General features: G+C 37.9%; 2 long non-coding RNA genes and 2 other non-coding genes across 4 annotated transcripts; all 4 read right to left on the bottom strand.

The window, feature by feature from the left end:
- Positions 1-6,435: 6,435 nt before the first annotated feature.
- On the bottom strand, positions 6,436-7,399 carry LOC124383011. The gene is made up of 3 exons (XR_006925167.1): positions 7,196-7,399; positions 6,941-7,056; positions 6,436-6,750 (listed from the first exon to the last, which is right to left on the bottom strand). It is a non-coding gene; the product is annotated as an uncharacterized LOC124383011 (long non-coding RNA).
- A 3,282-nt stretch (positions 7,400-10,681) lies between these two features.
- On the bottom strand, positions 10,682-10,752 carry trnap-agg. The gene has a single exon. It is a non-coding gene; the product is annotated as a tRNA-Pro (tRNA).
- Positions 10,753-20,701: 9,949 nt separating this feature from the next.
- LOC124383019 lies at positions 20,702-21,514 on the bottom strand. Its single transcript, XR_006925181.1, has 3 exons — positions 21,456-21,514; positions 21,116-21,216; positions 20,702-21,021 (listed from the first exon to the last, which is right to left on the bottom strand). It is a non-coding gene; the product is annotated as an uncharacterized LOC124383019 (long non-coding RNA).
- Positions 21,515-22,314: 800 nt separating this feature from the next.
- On the bottom strand, positions 22,315-22,424 carry trnal-caa. Its single transcript has 2 exons — positions 22,387-22,424; positions 22,315-22,360 (listed from the first exon to the last, which is right to left on the bottom strand). It is a non-coding gene; the product is annotated as a tRNA-Leu (tRNA).
- Positions 22,425-23,218: the final 794 nt, after the last annotated feature.

Raw genomic sequence — 23,218 nt, 5'->3', positions numbered from 1 at the left:
TTACTCACTTAATTTGATTACAATATATACATTATATTGTAAATTGTAGTGTTAAAGCGTCATTTTGAACACAATACTGTAATTTTTTATGTTTACTTCTTTAAAATTTTTATATTTATTTTAACTGATTAATTTATGCATCTTGCAATGCATCACGGGAAGAAATACTTCCGCGATCGTCTTCAAAAGCATAAAAGGCTTCAATCTTGTTAAAAAAAAGCTTTCCTATAAGAATATTACTGTATAAATAATAGAAAAATGTTGAATGGAAAGATTTGACGGTAAAACTTACAGATTGTTAGATTTTTATCATGCCCAAACGAAACTTAATTCTTGGAGAGGTTTTCCATACGACCTGCTATGCCCGTGGTGCCTTTCTGATATCAGGGAAGAAGAAATACACAGCACACAGAATGCATGTTCTTCCTCTTCTCCTTTATTGCAGGTAGCAGAACATATTTATACACATACAGAGAAAAGAAACCTGACCTAGTTGTTTCCTGTTTAGACAAGAGGATATACTAGCTGGAGATGTGTGAGTCCAGATAAGGACTCCCTGTTTACCTTACAGACTAACATCGTAAATATTCTATAGACACTGAACAGACAAAGGAATGTTCGTGAAACAGTGTGAAAACCATCTTAACACTAACAATGGCCACTTTAAATCATTTATGATTTAGCATCACACACTAAAACATAGGATGTTCATCCTGGGAACAGAACCGGTGACACAAACTGCAAATGAAAAGATAAAGACAAACAAAAACATACAGAAAACAAAATAGTGTTCAACACTCGTAAACAAACTCTTAATCTTCTCAAAAAAACTTTGTTCACCAGTTGTTTCACGTTCTCCAAGACATCATGAGACAATTATTTCTCAGTGCTTGTTCAGTATGTCTATTAGCAGTATTATAAGGTATAAATAACAGTTTCTTCTCACTGTCTAGTTACAACTATGCACATATAGTTATAGAATTTAGACCTAGAGCAGGTATCAGGGTAAGCTAAACTAAACAGTCAAGTGAGTCAGATCTTCACCCCGGAGGTGGCCCCCTTTCTACTATAAAGAAAGGATCTTTCCGTGGGCTCTCAACTGTTTCAGCCCTGAATACTCACTTAGGTAGGCTTCTTAGGCCAACAGACCAATTAGTGCATAGAATATGTAGGCGCTGTTTTGATCCTGCTTGCGTGTATCCACTGTGGCTGATAATCAGTCAGAACTCCAGTTCTGGTTACAGCTAGAACATTCGCTGGACCCAGATACTTCGGCTCAACGACCTTGGTAGGCTTCAGACTTCTTATCAGGACCTGCTGATTAGGCACAAAAGGGTGTGTTGGCTTATCTGTAGGCAGAGGAAGAGTTAGTGAGACATCAGCACTGATAGAATTTATTTTCTCAACCAGGGCAGAAACGTAGTCGTCCACCATCACTTCCAGGTTACCTAAAGAAGAAATGCCAGTGCATCCCCTGACCCATAGGGTCAAGAAAGGTTAGAACATAAAACTTTTAAAAGGTTAGTTTTGTTGAAGGTAGGGTCATTCTCATTTCTGTGAGTACTACCGGGAGAACAACAGTCTAATTTCGGCCTGTTTTAATGCAGGCTTTAGAAACACGTTCCTTAATGGTTCTGTTTGTTCTCTCTACCACTCCAGCTGATTGTGGGTGATAGGGAATATTAAAATAACAATCAATTGCTAAGCTTATAGCCAAAAGTTGTGTAACCTTCGAAGCAAAAAGGTGTGCCGTTATCACTTTCAATCACACTAGGAATACCAAACCTAGAGATGATCTCTTTTGTTAAAATTTTTGACAACCGTTTTAGCGTTCTCTGTCGCACATGCAAATGCTTCTGGCCACTTTCTGAATCTGTCAACTATAACCAACAGATATCTCAAATTTCCTACAGGTGGCATATGTGCCACTTTGGCAGGGAGTTGAACAGCTTTTAAAAAGTCGCCTATAAGATTAAAATGTGCTATGGGCTTTCCATCAGCTGTTTTAAAGTCTCTTTGCTTCCATGTTTCGGCAAAATCATGCACAACACCATAAGCATACTTAGAATCAGTGTATATAGTCACTACTTTACCTTCAGACAACTGACATGCTCTTGTGAGTGCGACCAACTCTGCAGCTTATGCTGATGTGTATGGTAATGATTTCGCTTCAACTATTACATCAGGTAATCTTACAACCGCATAGCCACATAAATACACATCATCAGAAGGTTTTGAACATGAACATCTACATATAGACAATCCCCCTCTTCCAGGGCCGTATCTAAAAGATCGGGCCTACAAGAGGTCTCTTGTTCAATGTGTTTAAGGCAATCATGTGTGTCGTCAAAACCATCTACGTAAATATCGTCTAGCAGATCACGCAGAGCTACTACAGCTGAATGTGGCTGAGAAGAGGCTTAATAGTTAAGATTTCCGTTGCCAAGAGCGTGGTCTCATAACCAGATCTACGTTGTGCCGTCATATGTTGTGTAAAATAGCTGTTACCTGATGTGAGGTGTACAGTATCAAAGGATGTGACAGCACCGTTTTCTCAGCATCCCGGACCATCAGAGCCGCAGCAGCCACTGCACGCAAGCACGAGGACAACCCTTGTGCTATATTGTCTAAAGATTTGGAAAGATATGCAACAGGGCGATATCTGTCACCGTGTTCCTGGGCTAGGATCCCCGAGCCGTACCACCAAGTTCGTGCACATAGAGGTGAAAAGGTTTAGCATAATTCGGCTGACGAGTCAACAAAACCCTGAGGAAGACGGGTACAGGTGAATTGACGTCCCCTATAGGTAAATGCGAAAAAGCGGCTGTGTCTCTGAGGCCAAAGGGACACTGAAAAAAGCAGAACAAAGATCAATCACAGTAAAAAATCTGTGAGTCGCTGGTATAGAGTTAACAATGGTAGCTACATCGGGCACCAAAGGAGCTAACGGAATAACTAATTTATTAATCTCAGGTAAATCTTGTGTGAGCCTCCAGCATTTTTTATCTGCCTTCAAGACGGATTAATCGGTGTGTTATAGGGTGAATGTGTCTCGATCAAAACACCTTGTGACAATAAATTGTCAATAACTGAAGCAATGCCAACATTCTTCTCTTTCGACAATGGATATTGTTTAACAAAAATCGGATGGTGTGTTTTCATGAGTGCATGATACGGTTTTACCTGGATTAACCCTGCCTCATCTTTGTGAGAGGCCCTTAATTTAGAGTTAACTTCACCTAAATTTGGTTCATCAGGCAGGACCTCTGTACTACCTTGGAAAAAATCTTCCGGATGTGGCTGTGGCTCGGTTGAGATCATGAGGACAGAAGAAAAAGACAGTGAAACATTGGTTTCAAAAAACAGAATTTCCATTCCCATTTTATGCATCATATCTCTTCCTAAAAGGTTTAAAGGTGAGTTTGGAATTATTGTAAAGCTATGATAAAAATTAGTACCAGTCGGTGTCACAACAGGCAAAAGGTGAGTTACAAGACATGAAATTGGAAATCTATCTATTCCCTAAAAGATGAACTTCCCCTTTTTCCTAGGACCTCCTCCTTGAGTTTTGTGCTGAGGCTGGAATGCACCACTTCCTGTTGCAGTGCAGAGCATAACGGGTTAACTTAACCTGGAGCATAGTAGAAACCTCTAGCAGTATCTAAATCTCTAGGAAAAAGTATCTAGATGTTACACAATTTCACTCCATAATGCCAAATGATCTAAATGAGGATTAGTTCAATAACCGGCACAATTCCTATACATAAAATCTTTGGGATTTTCTTCCGGCAATAAGCGAGAAATGTCATGACCCATCTTCTTTACATAGAACAAAGAACAGACACACAACACTTAATACACAGAAGATACACACAACACATAACACTTAGACAATACAGCTGCGCTAGGCACCAGGGGGATCGCAGTCTTCAAACAAAAAAGGTAATCCAGTCTCTCCAATTGGATCACAAATTTTGTAAGTTAGGAGAAAAAAATAGACTATAAAGCCAAAACAAGATTGAAGTCTTCTGAAAAATTTTAAAGTCTTTTCAAAATGTCCGTTTTTCTTTAGTTCCTTTTCTCTTTTCTCTCACTTTTTTTTTTTTTAAAACAATTAATTTTTCATTTATCTATTTTTTTCGGGCATATGAAAATGATCGTGGATTCTTTTGGATACTTCAGACAATATCACCTATATTAGACAGACCGTAAAAACGTCTTCTAATCTTGCATCTTACATCTAAGGTGAGAAACCAATGTCACGAAATCATCCCACCAAAGGAAATTATCATTAAACAATTAATGCATAACCAAGACACGAACACATATGCAGCCCCTATTGGCTGGCATACGGGACAATCCCCGCAAACAAGGAAGTCTCTTAAAACTTACCTTGATGTGTGATTTCCCTTTTTGGATATTGCTGAAAGTATCCCGCTTCTGACACCAAAACTGTTACATTTTTATTATGCCCAAACGAAACTTAATTCTTGGAGAGGTTTTCCATACGACCTGCTATGCCCGTGGTGCCTTTCTGATATCAGGGAAGAAGAAATACACAGCACACAGAATGCATGTTCTTCCTCTTCTCCTTTATTGCAGGTAGCAGAACATATTTATACACATACAGAGAAAAGAAACCTGACCTAGTTGTTTCCTGTTTAGACAAGAGGATATACTAGCTGGAGATGTGTGAGTCCAGATAAGGACTCCCTGTTTACCTTACAGACTAACATCGTAAATATTCTATAGACACTAAACAGACAAAGGAATGTGTGTGAAACAGTGTGAAAACCATCTTAACACTAACACAGATAAAACACGATGAATCTCTGGATTCCGTTTCACATCAGCGTCATTTAGCCACGCCCACATCGCATGTGCCGTAACAAACCTTTTCCTCGTTTTAAACCTATAGATGTATGTAACAGGTGTATAATTTACCCTGTTCAATTTACATGTCCTGTTTCAATTCATAATAACTTGATTTGTCTTGTTTATACTCATATCTGTGTTTATAAATGTGGTTACCTGATCAAAATGGGTGCTTCCTCTAAATGCCTTGATAATAGAAGCTGATGTCACTTCCTGTCCTGACTCCTCCTCTTCCCTTTCTGTATTGTAATCTCATTGGAGTGGTGGGTTTCTCCTAAATTTATAATAACCTGATTTAATTTTATATAATTTAATAAAATATAAACTTTATATTTATTTATTATTTATTGATATATTTTTGGTTGAAAGAAGCAGAAATAGAGGACAGGGTAGTGTGGAGGAGGAGGATCCGCTGTGGCGCCCCCTAAAGGGAGCAGCTGAAATAATTTGTTTATTTCTTCTCACTGAAGTTTTTGTGTGAGGTTTCTTTATCTATCTGTGTGAATATTTTACTCTTTTTGTTTGTATTTTTATGAATGTGAGGGCACATGGTGATAAGTCTACCACACATTTATTTTATAGAGAACAATAAGTGAAATATCACCACAGGGTCTGCTGATTTATTGTTTGTTTATCAGAAGAAACATCAAATACTTCCAGTGAGCTGCAGTCTGCAGTCCCGTGTCTGATTTCACATCACAGCTCAAGTATTTCAACTGGTGTCGTCGATAGTGATGAGCGATACCAATCATTTTCTTTTTAATCCGATACCGAGTACTTTCAAGATGAGTATCTAAAGTTATTATTAATAATAAATTATATTCATCTATATCTAGTCATTTATATTTTAATATTGTCATTTAAAACAAAAGAATAGCAACAAAAAAATTAGATGCAGCTCACTGGTAGGTGGCGCTATAGTGTGCTATTTTTTAGAAAAGGCCCGCGTGGACTCATATGGTCCTCATGTGGTCCTCATGTGGTCCTATTTCTTAACCTTGCGAGGTAAAGAAATATGAGAGATTCTAACTAAGAGAACCCAGACCCCATTCTAATAAAAAAATCGAGGGGAATAGGGCGCTACATGAGGAAGAACCCTTGAGAGGAACCAGACTCAAAAGGGAAACCCATCCTCATTTGGGGGATATCAAGAGTGTGATTATGAATCTTAAAACAATACAAAACACCAAGGAGTAAAAACTTCCATGAGCACTGGAGTGTGTGATGGTCCGTAATCTGTATGAGGTAGGTGTGTGTGTGTGTGTGTGTGTGTGTGTGTGTGTGTATTACAATTCTACATCATTCTCAATCCTGTCTCTTGTTTTCTAAGTGTTTTTGTTGTTTTTTTTTTCTGTTTTTTTTGTGTTGGATTTTTTGCTGTAGTTTCTTTTGTTTTTTGGTGTCTTTTTTCCCCACCTCTATTTTTTAATGTGTGTCTCTGTGTGTGTGAGAGAGTCTTAACCTGTGCATCTCCCGGGATCTGAAGTTCCAGAAGCCTCCCAGTAAACTCCATGCAGTGGATCCAGTAGAATGGGGAGTAATGCAATCAGAGACACAGGGTTTATTTTTATGTTTTTATTTTTGTTGTTATTGTTTTAGATTTTTGTTTGTTAATATTTTAAAGTGATTATTTTTGTGATATTTTATATTTAGGCGGTGGTGAAGGTTTGGAGGTGATCATCTAAAAAAACAACAAGATCACACACTTTAACGGCAGGAACAAGAAGCACACGATTGCATGTTCATTAGCTGAATGAGATCCAACACACTCGTTCACAGTGTGGTTCGGTAACAGCATCTGCTTTGAAGCTGCGGCTTGAGACGTGTCTGGACTCTAACGTCTGTTCTGATTGTCACTGGCATAAACAACTATAACTGCAAAGGAAGAAAAAAACATTTAACACGAACCAAAAAAGTATAATTTCCAGCATGATGAAATGATACATGATTACAGGTTCATTTACTGTGTGAGCTCTAACGTTCATTTACACACTCCTTCACACACTTAGACACACACTCATACACAGTGGTTCTGTAACAGCATCTGATTTGAAGAGGAACTTACTTCGGCCTGTATCCTGCTCACGTAATATCATATAATCGTGAGTGATGGCATCAATATAAATATAGTCAACGATAGGAGCATCTCCCGTTTGAGGGTTTGTCTGGGCTCTGGGTATACTGAGAGAGAGAGAGAGAGAGAGAGAGAGAGAGAGAGAGAGAGAGAGACTGTGAGAACGTTTGGATAAGATAATACCCACGTGCTCAATGCACACACACACACACACACACACACACACACACACACACACACACACACCTTTCTACTGGAGTGTTCCAGGGGCCGTCACCACATGGAGGAACAGAATCCATTTGTCAGTTTATTACTGCAAAAATACAAAAACATGAAAACGCGATCAAAATAAATAAACGTTTCGCCTTGTTATTATTAGCTGCTGGTTTGTTTACTACTACGTTGCTAAGATACACACAAGAGTGAGTTGATGGATTGCAGCGCTGTTTGTTGACCACACCTATTATGTCTGTCAACTGACCAATCAATGCAGAGTTTGTTCAAATTCCAGCCAATCATTGATCTTGTACAGAGTATGTTGCCGCCTATTGAGTGACGTCATCACCCGGCCTGCCGCGTAGCCTAGTGGTCACGTGGTCGGTTACTGTGTTCAATAAGGTCCTATAATGAGGTTGGTGGTGTTTTTATTTATTTTTTAAATTATTTTTATTTATTTATTTATTCATTATTAGTTTTATTTATTTATTTTCGTTTTTGCATCCGTGCCGGAATTTATTTATTTATTTGTGTGTTTTTATTTATTAATTAATGTTTTACATAAACAATGCGATAAATAACAGAAAATATCTTATACTTTTTTTCTTCATTTTTTGCCTGTAAAGTTTAAATCAGAATTTTAGTATAAAAGTTTAAATAGATCATAAACATATTATAAAACAAACAGATGATTAATAGTTTTTACACAGAATTAAGCAAAATTCAAATACTGACAGTGCCACTAGAGGGCAGTGTGAGACTGACAATTGTCAATGTGACCTGTGTTACAATTCAACTTTTTCTATATCTAATGCAGTTCTTCTTCTTCTTATATTATTATTATTATTATTATTATTATTATTATTATTATTATTATTAGTGTTATTCATTTCTTCTACTCCAAGCTTTGATCTTCTACTAAAAACCCCAAAATTAATTTTCCTGGCACTTTATATAAGTTATTATAGAAAAAGCATCAATTAAATGCAGAGAAGCCCCTTTTTTAATAACACTGTTTTTGTTCCTGTGTATTTGGGGGTGTTTTAATTTTAGAGCATGTTGTATTTAATAACCTTTGCATGTGTTTAAATGCTTTTAATTTTCATGTTTTCTCCATGAAGTGTTTACTAAGAGCTTACGAGCACCTGGGCTTTGTTTTGCAACTGATCCTGAAGCAGAACAAGATCACATTCAAGCGCGTTCCCTCAGCCGTCACCAAGTGCCTTAGATCAGCTTCCTCCATCATCACATAAAGCCTAAAAATGTGATCTCTTTATAAATATTTTTTTTATAGATTATATTTATAACATTGTATATTTTTGTACATTAATAAATAAAATACACAGTAGATCTGCACAGCGTTACTTGTTGTCATCAAGACGATGCCGGTCACGACTGCTCCGGCTACGTTTTCTATTTTCTTGTTTATTTTATATTTTTATTTACTTAGTTACCGCATTTCACTGCATGTTGTACTCTGTATGTATATGTATGTGACAAATAAGTAAGTACACATCAAGGCTCTTCTCTGTTCTGGCACCGAGGTGGAGGAATGAACTTCCCCTAGATGTCCATACAGCAGAGTCCCTGACTATCTTCAAGCGACGACTGAAGACCAACCTCTTCCTGAAATACTTATATTAGTACTTTCCAAATTTGTTGAATTTAAGACTTATATTTATATTAAGTTTATAATCTTGTGTACCAGTGTAGATTTATTCATTACTAGAGACACTAGAAAGCACTTTTGTACGTCGCTCTGGATAAGGGCGTCTGCTAAATGCCGCAAATGTAAATGTAAATCTAAATAAAATTTGATTTGATTTTAATAGTTTATACAGTGGCAGGTCTTCAGTCCCAATCCCCCTCTTAATAACATCATTATGATGCCACAGCTATAGAATTATACAGATATGCAGTATAACAGAGCGCTGCATCACAGACATTTCATACAGCGTGAATGAATGCCATTAACTAAAGCAGGAAACCCAGTGAACACAATTCAACAAGTCTCTTTTTACTGCAGCCACAGCTGCACCGCCGCATTCATCATCTCTAGCAGAAACTTCAATATTTACCTCATAAAATATCTCCGGGTTTCCATGTGCGCGTATGCTTTTCTGGCTCCTCCCTCTATTTACAAACCAGCATCCAACCATCACAAACCAGCATCCAACCATCACAAACCAGTGTCCAACCATCACAAACGAGCATCCAACCATCACAAACCAGTGTCCAACCATCACAAACCAGCATCCAACCATCACAAACCAGCATCCAACCATCACAAACCAGCAGCCAACCATCACAAACCAGTGTCCAACCATCATAAACCAGCATCCAACCATCACAAACCAGTCTCCAACCATCACAAACCAGCCTCCAACCATCACAAACCAGCATCCAACCATCATAAACCAGTGTCCAACCATCACAAACCAGCATCCAACCATCACAAACCAGCCTCCAACTATCACAAACCAGTGTCCAACCATCACAAACCAGCATCCAGCCATCACAAACCAGTGTCCAACTATCATAAAACAGCATCCAACCATCTCAAACCAGTGTCCAACCATCACAAACCAGTGTCCAACTATTATAAAACAGCATCCAACCATCACAAACTAGTGTCCAACCATCACAAACCAGCATCCAACCATCACAAACCAGTGTCCAACCATCACAAATCAGTGTCCAACTATCATAAAACAGCATCCAACCATCACAAACTAGCATCCAACCATTGCAAACCAGCATCCAACCATCACAAACCAGTGTCCAACCATTGCAAACCAGCATCCAACCATCACAAACCAGTGTCCAACCATCACAAACCAGCATCCAACCATCACAAACCAGTGTCCAACCATCACAAACCAGCATCCAACCATCACAAACCAGCCTCCAACCATCACAAACCAGCCTCCAACTATCACAAACCAGTGTCCAACCATCACAAACCAGCATCCAACCATCATAAACCAGTGTCCAACTATTATAAAACAGCATCCAACCATCACAAACCAGTGTCCAACCATCGCAAACCAGCATCCAACCATCACAAACCAGTGTCCAACCATCACAAACCAGCATCCAACCATCACAAACCAGTGTCCAACCATCACAAACCAGCATCCAACCATCACAAACCAGCCTCTAACTATCACAAACCAGTGTCCAACCATCACAAACCAGCATCCAACCATCATAAACCAGTGTCCAACTATCATAAAACAGCATCTAACCATCACAAACCAGTGTCCAACCATCGCAAACCAGCATCCAACCATCTATTTGTCAGCTTTTTTGTCTTTATCTATCTCTCTGTCAGTCTTATATTTTTTTCTGAATGCCTGTCTGAATAGTAGCTTTGGGGAAAAAAAGCAACTATTCCAGGATTTCAACCTCTTTGGTGCTGTGAGAGAACAAGCAGCGAGCGAGATCCACGCTATCATTGATACAGTGTTCTACAGCTCTTGTTCACCTGCACACAGTTTATTCAGTGTAAAACTTGGGCTCGTCCGGGATTTGAACCGGGACCTCTCGCACCCTAAGCGAGAATCATACCCCTAGACCAACGAGCCAAGCAAATGCAGCTGAGATTGATTCACAACTGGAACAGCTCTGCACACGAAGTTGAAGGGAAGGCGAGAACCCAACAGCTGAAGGTCCGTGGATCTTTTTGTTTCCTGTTATGCAAAGTAAAATCCTGGTTTAAAAAACCTGAATCATATCCCTAGACCAAAAAGCCTTCTTGTGGACGAAGTGTCTACTGATATGTCACTGCATAGTTCATGTGCTTTGCTGGCATATGTCTTCAATTTAAACACATAGATAAAACTTAATGTGTCCAGCCAAAGCTGCTTCTGTAACTGCAGGACACGGAAAGATTCATTAGTGATTTGAACTTGATTTAAATTTAGTAATAAAATGTCACTGTACATTGCAAATACATGTCTCCTGTTCTCCATGCGAACATTTTGAAACAGTTGCTGTTGCTTTTGCTTTTAGACTGCAGAGCAATGTCAGGGAGAATTGGTTCTATTTCAAAGCATTAGTTATGTAGTGAATTGGTTTCTTGGTTCTCATTGAAGAAAGTGCAGTGCCATTGTGCTACCTAAAATAAGATTGTACTGAAAGGGAGATTTCAATAACAAAAAAGGAGTAATTTCACGTGTCCAGCCAATACTGCCCACTATAACTATATGAGATGAAGGAGCTCTGCAGGAGAAGAAATAGACTATTTAGTCTAACACTTGGCATTAATTTACCACTGGAATGACACTACACCCTGCACATGTAGGTGAAGGGAAGGTGAGCTCCAAACAGCCAGAGGTTCAAGATTCCTTCTGTTACTTTGTAATTTATTTACAGACTGTTCACCATAAAACCAGAGTAATTTAAAGGTCGTCAGTCTCACAGGATTTCAACGTATTTGGTGCTATGAGGTAACAAGCACCAAGCGAGAACCAAGTTATCAGCGATACAGCTGTCTGTTCCCTTTGTTCACCCCAACAAATGTTATTGAGGGCAAAAGTTGAGCTCATCCAGGATTTGAACACGGAACTTCTCACCCTCAAGATAAGAATCATACGCCTAGAGTAAACTGGATGTAAACTGGATGTAAACGTTGCATAGAGCAAAAACATAACTTCCTACAGTTTCACAACATTACTGTTCCTAGAACAGTTCTTTTAATTAGTATAAACTGTGCAACTGCACAATAATGTTTGCAAAAAACAATGATCAGAAAACTGATGTTGACGGATTTTGGTGCGAGGCTTCGCCAGGTGAAAAAGCAAATAGATCAGATGAATAATAGTGCTAAACAGGATGTTGATATTGTGCAAATGAAGTCGAGGGGCCATACTGTGGCAATGCAGGTCTAAGCACTTAGAATTTGAACCATGAATTGCTGGGTCTCTCGAGCACGCCTGTCTTCAGCTTCCTGACGATTTATCTCAAATTCAAGACGTGCTTTGTCCAGATCCAACCTGGCCTGCTGGATCTGTCTCTTCTAGGCCATGTGCTCCTTGTCAAGATGCTGTTCAAGCTCTGCTGCTGTTGTATCAATGTAATGTTGTGTTAACATGTTTATCCCTCTCTCCATGGCTTCCATAATTTGTTTTTTTTTTTCCTTTGTGTTTACGCCCTGATGATAAAAATATCAAAATTGTATTGTATCATAAGACAAAATGACGTGCTGTTATATGATAATACAATATATCATAATAATGAACATAGTCAATATTGTTATTGTGGAGACTTCAAGCTGTGAATAATTATGAATTACTTGGCTTTTTAGAAAGAGTTTAAATTTTTAACTGGTTAATTTGTTTCTGTAAAGTATTTAAAACTTTTTCACTCTGGTGTTCAACAACTATTCAAATACAGAATACTTTAACACCTATGCATTTTTAAATTTCAATATAATTAAAAAATGTACTATAAATACCATTTAAAACTGTTTGAAACTATATTCAGCAAAATTAAACATGACTTTAAAGAAACAATAAAGAATTTCTTTATTGTTTCTTTAAAGTCATGTTTAATTTTGCTTAATATTAATTTCAAACTTACTTGTAATGATGGAAGTTTGGCCAGTATTGGTGGTCTGCTCTGACCTTTGACCACTGTCATCTTCAGTCGCTGTAAATGTAGCTGCTTTGTCTCCTGATGGCTCTGCTATACCAGATGAGTGTGAACTGGTACCTGTAACAAATTATATAATTTAGAAAATTCAAAAGCTTCAAGATATTAAATAAATAGCAACACTGACATTTTGTACAGAGAAAAAATCACAAACTTACCAGTGATATCACCTTCCTCTGAACTTGACGCATCCATATCTCCATCACCTGGGTTAGTCATTGGACGACAAGCTAAAGAAACAGAAATATCTACTCAATATCGACAGTACTGGTTTAATTACAGTACTTGATTGTGTCTCTATCGGTAGCTTGTTCACTGCATTGTAATATTTATGTCTATTATTTCATTTTATATGTATGCTTATGAACATAGCCATACATGCTTTGTACACTGTTAAAAACATTTAAATACAAAATTAATACTCTTAAAAGTAGCAACTAACCAAGAACAGAGTCCAGTTCCTCGAAGAACGTGCAGCGTTGTGGATCCAACCCAGTCTTCTTTTTATGCTTCACACATTCGCGGTAACGTCGTTTCAGATATTCTATGCGGTCTTTGCACTTTACCCAACCAAAGGTATTTTATATAGATAGACAAACCTCACAAACTTTTTTACAAACTGCCTCCCAAACCTTGTGGTTGTGTATACAATTTTCCAACTGAAACTGAAACGTAGGTTCGCTCCAAACAGAAATTAAAGCCAATGTTTCCTCCTGACTTCAGTGTTGTGTTGCTTTCTTTTTCGCCATTTTACTATTGATCATATGACCATACGCAATCCACGCATCATGGACATGTGGTCTTTTGCAAGTCCCGTCCGAATCCATACATGAAATGACAGACGTTGGCTGAAAAAAATTCTAACTCAAACGTCGTTTGGAAAACTAGTCCCGTCTGAATAGGGCTTATGTCTGTGTTTGGAAGAAAAAGGAGAATAATTATTTCATTATTGTTTTGATTTTTAATGAAAATAAAGTCACTGTCGGAAGTGGGATTTGAACCCACGCCTTTATGTGGAGACCAGAACACTCAGTTTCCTAGGAGGAATTGAAGCTTGAATCTGGCGCCTTAGACCGCGCGGCCATCCTGACATACAAGCATGTGTTTCTTAACCCTCAGTGGCTGATAAAATTATTTTTACAAATTTCTGTCTACTTGTTTATCTTATCTATCCTTCTATTTGTGTGTTTCTTATCTATGTTAGTCTTATCTGATTTTAGATCTGAATGCCTATATGCCTGCATGACACTAAAACATGTAGTGGTAACGGCTACTTTTTACTTAATACCAAATGTCAGAGCCCAAACTTCTTTACTTTAACTTGAGTAAAAAAGTGTAGTCAGTACTTTAACCTTTACAAACGTTTTTTAAAACATGAGTACCTGTACTTTTACTTAGGTAAAGGATGTGTGTACTTTTGCTGGACGTTTTTTTTTGTGTGTATTCTAGCAACTGTAGTAAACAAAACATTGGCTAATAATCACGTGGTGAAAAGTTAACTCATTTTGCTCACAGCTTGTCGAGAGGTAAAGTTCTCGCTCTCCTTTACTCTTTATACTGTACATAAAAAGCCAATTTTTAGTTAAACACGAACATCAGTCTGCCCAAAACTATAAGAAATGTGGAAGGTTGGTTTCATCTTCTACAATCAATTATTTGTTTTTTTTGTAATACATTTAGAAACGTGTCAACCATATTAAGGTGAATTCCAAGTGGTATGTAATTAAGAAACTACTTTTTTTTTTTTAGTTCTTTAGATCAACATATAAAACACTAATATATTATAGGGTTGTTTATCTGTTCTTATAGCTTCATTGTCAGTGAAATTGTTCATCCATTTCTGATGGTTCTTTGTGTCCTTCAGCCTGCTGTCCTTCATCTTGCAGTTTGATCTCAATCATGACTTGTTTCTGTGTAACAGAATGCTGATGAACAGAGAAGCTTCATGTGTGTACATCTACATGTAGAGGAATGTATCTACCTTGATGTTAACTCTCCTATCCTGTTAATGATGTTCAATTTGTTGCAACTGCCTGAGATACTCTTACACACACACACACACACACACACACACACACACACACACACACACACACACACACACACACACACTTCTGCAAGGATGAGCCACATTTCGGTTTTTCAATTGATCACTCTTTAATTTAGAAGACAGTCAGAGACACCGGTTGTCCCTGTATTCTGTCTTGTGCTGCTTGTTGAGGTGCAGCGACTCTCTCATTGAGGAATCTGGACCATTCAGCATCTGCTGTACTTGACCTCAGAACCTGCATTTAAATAAAGTGAAGTAAGATTTCACATTAAAAACGTGTGTTTACCTATTTTTTCAAGACCTTTCGGTCAAAAAGATTCAGACCTTCTCCATGGTTTAAGGAGGATTTTAGTCTCCTAATATACGTGTGGGTTTAAATCCCACTTCTGAAATGACAAAATCTTATTTTATTTGATCTATTTAATGTCCAAATATTCACATTTGTATCTGTAATAATAACTGGATGTGGGCATGGTCTCAACTGTAAACAGTCAAAAATGAAACAGTTTTAAAATAAAAGTGAAGGAATTAGAAATAAATGTTTGTGATCTGGCACACTTGATGTTGGACAAAGTGTAAGAACTGCTCTCCAACTTCTACAGCTTCATATCTACAGTGGGGGAAATAATTATTAAATCCCCTGCTCATTTTATAAATTTACCCTCTTACAAAGAAATGAACAGTCTAGAATGTTTATGGTAGATTTATTTTAACAGAGAGACAAATATAAAACAAATATGCTGTAACATTAAATTATACATTATATTATATATTGTAACACACACAAAAAAAAGTTCACTCACTTAAAATTATTATATTATATATATATTATATTGTACATTGTAGTGTTAAAGCATCATTTTGATCACAATACTGTAATTTTTCATGTTTACTTCTTTTAATTTTTTATATTTATTTTAACTGGTTAATTTATGCATCACGGGAAGAAATACTTCCGCAAACGTCTTCAAAAGTATAAAAGGCTTCAATCTTCAATCTGTCAAAATATCTGGTATCAAAAGTGAGTACACCCCTAACTGAACGTGTCAAAACTGTCCAAAGTGTGAATATTTTGTGTGATCACCATTGTTATCTCACACAGACTTAATCCTCCTGGGCATCGAATTCACCAGAGCTGCACAGGTTGTTGCAGGGATCCTCCTCCACTCCTCCATAATGACATCACAGAGCTGCTGGATGTTAGACACATGGTGCTTCTCCACTTTCTGTTTTAGGATGCCCCACAGGTGCTCAATAAGGTTCAGGTCTGAAAACATACTTGTCCACTTCATCACTTCTCAGCAAGGCAGTTGTCATCCTGGCGGTGTGTTTTGGGTTGTTTTAATGTTGGAAAACTCCAGTTTCTGAAGGAGGGCATCATGTTCTCCTTCAAAGTGTCACAGTACATGTTGGAATCCATGTTTCCCTCAATGAAGAACAGCTCCCCAGTACCAGCAGCACTCATGCAACACCAGACCATGATGTTACCACCACCATGCTTGATTGTAGGCAAGACACAATTTTGTTGATTCTTCTCACCAGGGCGTCGCCACACATGCTGGACACCATCTGAGCCAGACAAGTTTCTCTTCGTCTCAACAGACCACAGTGATTCAGTGAACTGTTTGCAGGGTTTTTTGTGAGGCAGCTGCAGAAGAGGCTTCGTCCTGTCTGTGTGTCTGTGTGTGTCTGAGTCTTAACCTGTGCATCACCTCGGATCTGAAGTTTCAGGTGCCACCAAGTAAACTCCCTGCATTGGATCCAGTAGAATGGGGAGTAATACAATCAGAGACTCAGGGTTTATTTACTTTTTTTTATTTTTTGTTTTTAAATGTGATAAAATATATTAAAGTAATTATATTTTTGGATATTTTTTATTTTTAGGTGGTGGTGAAGGTTTGGAGGTGATCATTCACAGAATCTGAAAAACAACAAGAAGATCACACACTTTAACAGCAGGAACAAGAAGCACACGATTGCATGTATAGTAGCTGAATAAGATTTAACACACTCGTTCACACACTCGTTCACAGTGTGGTTCTGTAACAGCATTTCCTTTGAGGAGATACTTACACGTGTCTGGACTCTGTCTGTTTCGGATCACCCTGACACTAATAACTTTAACTGCTAAGGAAGAAAAAAACACATTTAACATGAAAAATATATGAATTCCAACATGATGAAATTATTCATGATTACAAGTTCATTTACACACTCGTTCACAGTAGTTCAGTAACAGAATCTGCTTTGAAAAGAAACTTACTTCGGTCTGGATTGAGCTGACGTCCCCTAATCTTGTTGGGTATGATGGCATCAACATAATATTTAATAATTTTGGGAGCATCTCCCATTTCAGGGTTTGCCCTTCTGGGTATCCTGAGAGAGAGAGAGAGAGAGAGAGAGAGAGAGAGAGAGGGATGAGAAAGGTAATACCCACGTACTCAACGTATGCTCACACACACACACACACACACACACACACACACACACACACACACACACACACACAAACACACACACAAACACGCACAAACACACACCTTTCCACTGGAGTGTTCTGGGGGCCGTCACCACATCGGGGAACAGAATCCATTTTTTACTTTTAGTTTATTACTGCAACAATACCAAAACATGAAAACTTTTAAATACAGTTACTGAAATCTAACACTAAACATCTATCTATCTATCTATCTATCTATCTATCTATCTAGCTAGCTAGCTAGCTATCTATCCATCCATCCATCCATCCATCCATCCATTCAATCAACCCAGGTTTTGTTTAAAATTATAGCCAATCATCTATAAGAAGGGGCGGGACACAGTATGTAGCGGCATATTGAATGACGTCATCACCCGGCATGCCGTGCACGTAGTTTTTTTTCTTTGCATCCGCACCTAAATTTATTTATTTATTTGTGTATTTTTATGTATTGATTAATGTTTTACGTAAACAACGCGAAAAATAAAATAAAATATATTAAACGTTTTTGCCTGTAAAGTTTAAATAACATTGGATTTTTTCCTTTCTTGAATTTTTTGGTGTATTTAAAATAATTTTCTGAGAAGAACAACAGACAATGTTGTAAAATTTGTCAAGAGAAATTATCCAGAAAAGGGGATACACACTGAAATGTACAGGATGAAATGTACTATATTACATGTTCAGTATGAGAGTGAAGAAAAGAGAGAACTTTACCTTTCGACGCGCTGCAGTAAAATGACAACTTTTCACCCCGTGATTATTAGCCGCTGGTTTGTTTACTACAGTTGCTAGGATACACACAAACAAAAAACATCCAGAGTGAGTTGATGAATTGCACAGTGGTCACGTGGTCGCTTCCTGCGCTCAACAAGGTCCGGTAATGACGTCAGTGTTTTTTGTTCCCCCCCCGCATTCACGCTCGAATGAGAACTTAGACAGTGCCACAGGGCAGTGTGAGACTGACAATTGTCAATGTGACCTGTGAGTTACAATTCAACTGTTTCTAACTAATGCACTTCTTCTTCTTCTTCTTCTTCTTCTTCTTGTTATTATTATTATTATTATTATGATTATTATTATTATTATTATTATTGTTATTAGTGTTATTAGTTTCTTCTATTCCAAGCTTTGATCTTCAGTTAAAAGGTCCAGATTAACAATATAGAACTTAGAACTATAGAACTTTTTTGTAAAGTAAGCATAAGTCAGCTTCCTCCATCATCACATAAAGCCTAAAAATGTGATCTCTTTATAAATATTTTTTATAGATTATATTTATAACATTGTATATTTTTGTACATAAATAAATAAAATACACTGTAGATCTGCACAGCGTTACTCGTTGTCATCAAGACGGTGCCGGTCACGACTGCTCCGGCTACGTTTTCAATTTATTTGTTTATTTTATATTTTTATTTACTTAGTTACCACATTTCACTGCATGTTGTACTCTGTATGTATATGTGTGTGACAAATAAGTAAGTACACATCAAGGCTCTTCTCTGTTCTGTCACCGAGGTGGAGGAATGAACTTCCCCTAGATGTCCGTACAGCAGAGTCCCTGACTATCTTCAAGCGACGACTGAAGACCAACCTCTTCCTGAAACACTTCAATTAGCACTTTCCAAGTTTGTTGAATTTAAGAGTTATATTTATATTAAGTTTGTAATCTTGAGTATCAGTGTAGATTTATTCATTACTAGAGACTCAAAGCACTTTTGTACTTCGCTCTGGATAAGGCGTCTGCTAAATGCTGCAAATGTAAATGTAAATAAAATTAGATTTGATTTGATTTTAATAGTTTATACAGTGGCAGGTCTTCAGTCCCAATCCCCCTCTTAATAACATCATTATGATGCCACAGCTATAGAATTATACAGATATGCAGTATAACAGAGCGCTGCATCACAGACATTTCATACAGCGTGAATGAATGCCGTTAACTAAAGCAGGAAACCCAGTGAACACAATTCAACAAGTCTCTTTTCACTGTAACCACAGCTGCACCGCCGCATTCATCATCTCTAGCAGAAGCTTCAATATTAACCTCATAAAATATCTCCGGGTTTCCATGTGCGCTATGCATTTTTTCCTTTTTATGCTTTTCTGGCTCCTCCCTCCTTTCACAAACCAGCATCCAACCATCACAAACCAGCGTCCGACCATCACAAACCAGCATCCAACCATCACAAACCAGCATCCAACCATCACAAACCAGCGTCCAACTATCACAAACCAGCATCCAACCATCACAAACCAGTATCCAACCATCACAAACCAGCATCCAGCCTGAAGGCTTAACATGGCACTGTCTGGTTGTTTATGGTTTGGTGTAACAGACTTTGAGAAACTTTAAATATTTCAACAGAAAGTTCTGAAAAACAGCTCATGTGAGACGGCTGCCTGGTCTGCCTCCTGCAGGAACAGTTTGTGAGACACTCTGACTGGATTTCAGTTTGGCTTCTTTATTTCTTCTTGCTCCTGTTTCTCTACAAAGTCTCTGAAATACAACCCCAATTCCAAAAGACTCTGTGTAAAATGCAGAGGTGTGAAGTAATGAAGTACAAATACTTCAATACTGTACTTAAGTCGATTTTTCTGCTATCAGTATTTTACTTCACTGTTTATTTTTCAGACACTTTTTTACTTTCACTCATTTAATTTGTACATAAATATCTGTACTTTCCACTTTTTATCAGTTTAATTAAATTTTTTGACATGATCAATATTTTTTCTTCTCATTGTGCACCGTTTTCAGCACATCGACATGTTTCTTGTTACGGTGTGACTTTTCAACCTTCCACTGGTGTATCATTTCCTGGCTCTCAGGCACCACAGAGGGTAAAAGTGTGTATGAAGGGTGTGTGTTTGATCATCCACAATGCTGGAGGATTTGAGAGACCAGGTGAGTTTCTCCACAGGTGAACACAAGATTGTTGAGTCTGCACCAGTCCATTATCCACTGCATTTCCTGTCTGAAAGCCGTCTCGTTGTTCTTGATGATGAGACCCACCATAAGTCATGTGACTGGTGAACTTGATGATTTGAGCTGTGCATTGCAGCACAGTCATAAATCACAGTGTGAACAGCTGGTGACTGAGGATATGGCCCTGAGGTCTCAGTGTGATGGGGTTTTTTTTGGTCCTGATCTAAACTGTCTGATGTCTCCATCATGGAGTCTATAGCATACAGGCTTTTTCCACATAAACATAAACTATAATAGACAGCAGATAACACTGTACAGATCTAAAATGTATTTTATTTCCTTATGAACAAAAGTTTAAGATGTAAATCACTATAAAAGTAATCTATTAAATTATTCATAAAGAGAGTCTGAGGCTTGGTGACGGCTGGAGGAATGAGCTTTGTGATCTCTTGCCACCATGATTCCAAAATCTTTACAGCGACTTTGGGGTTGCTGGCTGCCAGATCATGAGTGGCATAAACCACTGCAAGCTGCAGCTCCCACGGCAAATCTGCACACAAAATCCATCATAAAATTAGGACTTGCTGAAGCACTTTCCTGTTGATAAAGAACTAAACATCAGAGTATAAAGATTTAATGATATCTTTCCTGAGTTTTTCTGTTCCAAACACATCTATGCTTTTTTGTCAGATTTTGGACTGACATTGGGAGTTTCTCCTTAAACCCTTGTTAGCCAAGTCGTCCTGTTTCAGATGGACAAAAAACATGAGTAAAAAACTGAACAATCCACAAATAATGTGAGAAGATGCTCAAAATCAAGATTTACAGTAAACATACCAAGTAGCCTGAAAACTGCTGCTACAGAGACGTCTTAGTACGGTGTTTGCTCTGTTCTTGTTTGCAACAGCCAAGTGTTCAGGATCAGCCAAAGGTCCTCTCTAGTCAATAAAAGATTTGGATATAAAGTAATCCCTCGCCTATCGTGGGGGTTACGTTCCAGACCCCCCGATAGGCGAAAGAACGTGAAGTGGAAACCTAATATGTATACAGTACAGTATACAGAATCTATAAACCACATCAACACTCTTATGAACCTTTTCTCTGCTTTTAAACATTTAATATTCTTAAACCTACGTAATTTACCATTTTAACATCAAAATTCTATATGGGTACTCACCAGTGAAGGTACAACTTGAATGATGAAGATGATGATGAATTGAGTGTGCAGTACTAATGATGATGAAGGTGATGAAATGAATGTACTGCATACCCAAGAAGCCATTACAGCTCTTCATCAGGTGGTGCAGTATCTTCATCCTCGTCCATAACTTCTGTTGTCGCTAAAGGCATAGTGTCTGGTGTCTTCTTCCGAGTGATGAACACAGTTATGGGGAGTTGCTGGTGCTGCTTTTTCTTCTGGGTAAAAAGGTTTTTTATAAGCAGACATGTTACCCTCGATTGCATTTGAGAACTGCAACAAATGAAGAATATGGGGGTCTCATTCTTGAGCTAGTTGCTGAAGTTCTTTGGACAGTCTGACAAGGGTTGCAAGGCGCTCGAGTGTTCAGCCAACCTCCATATTTGTTAGTATTAAGATGAGCCTCACACTAGTTCTCTAAACACATTCCTATGTTGTCTGTTCAGTGTCTATAGGATCTTTATGATGTGAGTATGTAAGGTACACAGAAAGTGTTTGTCTGGGTTCACACATCCCTGGTTACTATGTTTTCTTACCCAACCAGGAACAGTTTAAGCTCGGGTTTTATCCAGTGTGTATATATATACTTGTCTGTTATCTGATAAAGATAAAGATTGATAAAGGACTTGTTTATTTGATCCTTTAGTGATACCTTTTTGTCTCCCGAAACTCAGTTACACTTTTTGCCAGATCCTCGACTGATGCTGCCATGTTTTTCTGCCTGTCGTTCCCACTAATAGGTAACCATGTACTTGTTTATTCTGTATGTCTGTATTTGAAATACAAAGGGGAATAATTATTTTATTATTGTTTTGATTTCTAATGAAAATAAAGTCACTGTCAAAAGTGGGATTTGAACCCACGCCTCCATGTGGAGACCAGAACGCTCAGTTTACTGGAAGGTACAGAACTTGAGTCTGGCGCCTTAGACCGCTCGGCCATCCTGACATACAACCATGTGTTTCTTATCCCCTTAGTGGCTGATAAAACTATTTTAACAAATTTCTGTTTACTTGTTTGTCTTATCTATCCTTCTATTTGTGTTTCTTATTTATGTAAGTCTTTTGTTTTTCTGTCTGAATGCCTATATACCTGCTCATCTTTCCTATCGATTAATATCTATCTATTTAATCTCTCCATCTGCCTGCTTGCAGAGGTGGCAAAACTACACACATCCTTCACTTAAGTAGAAGTACAGATATTTATGTTTTAAAAGACTCTGGTAAAAGAAGTTCTGACTATACTTTTTTACTGAAGTTAAAGTGAAGAAGTTTGGGCATTGACATGTACTTAATTAGTAGTAAAGGCTTCATTTTTACTTGTTTCAGTGTCACACTGGTAACTGGACCTCACATGTTTCGTCGTTGAAGTGCAAGACTGCGTCTTTATGTTACGAAGTATATAGAAAATGTAGTAAAGTACAGAGTCTGTATTTTCTAAACAAGATAGATAGATAGATAGATAGATAGATAGATAGATAGATAGATAGATAGATAGATAGACAGACAGACAGACAGACAGACAGACAGACAGACAGACAGCATGGTAGATAGGAAAGACAAGCAGTCAGATAGGCATTCAGAAAAAATATAAGCCTGACAGACAGATAGAGAGACAAAAAGGCGGACAAATAGATGGCTGGGTGGATAGACAGATAGACAGACAGACAGAGTAATATTTGAAAAGTACCAGACTCAAGGTTCAATACATTCCAGGAAACTGAGTGTTCTGGTCTCCACATG

This window comes from Silurus meridionalis, chromosome 3, assembly GCF_014805685.1.
Source record: "Silurus meridionalis isolate SWU-2019-XX chromosome 3, ASM1480568v1, whole genome shotgun sequence".
Classification (NCBI taxonomy): Eukaryota; Metazoa; Chordata; class Actinopteri; order Siluriformes; family Siluridae; genus Silurus; species Silurus meridionalis.
Note: the sequence above shows the minus strand (reverse complement) of the source record. Positions and strands in the feature narration are given on the sequence as shown.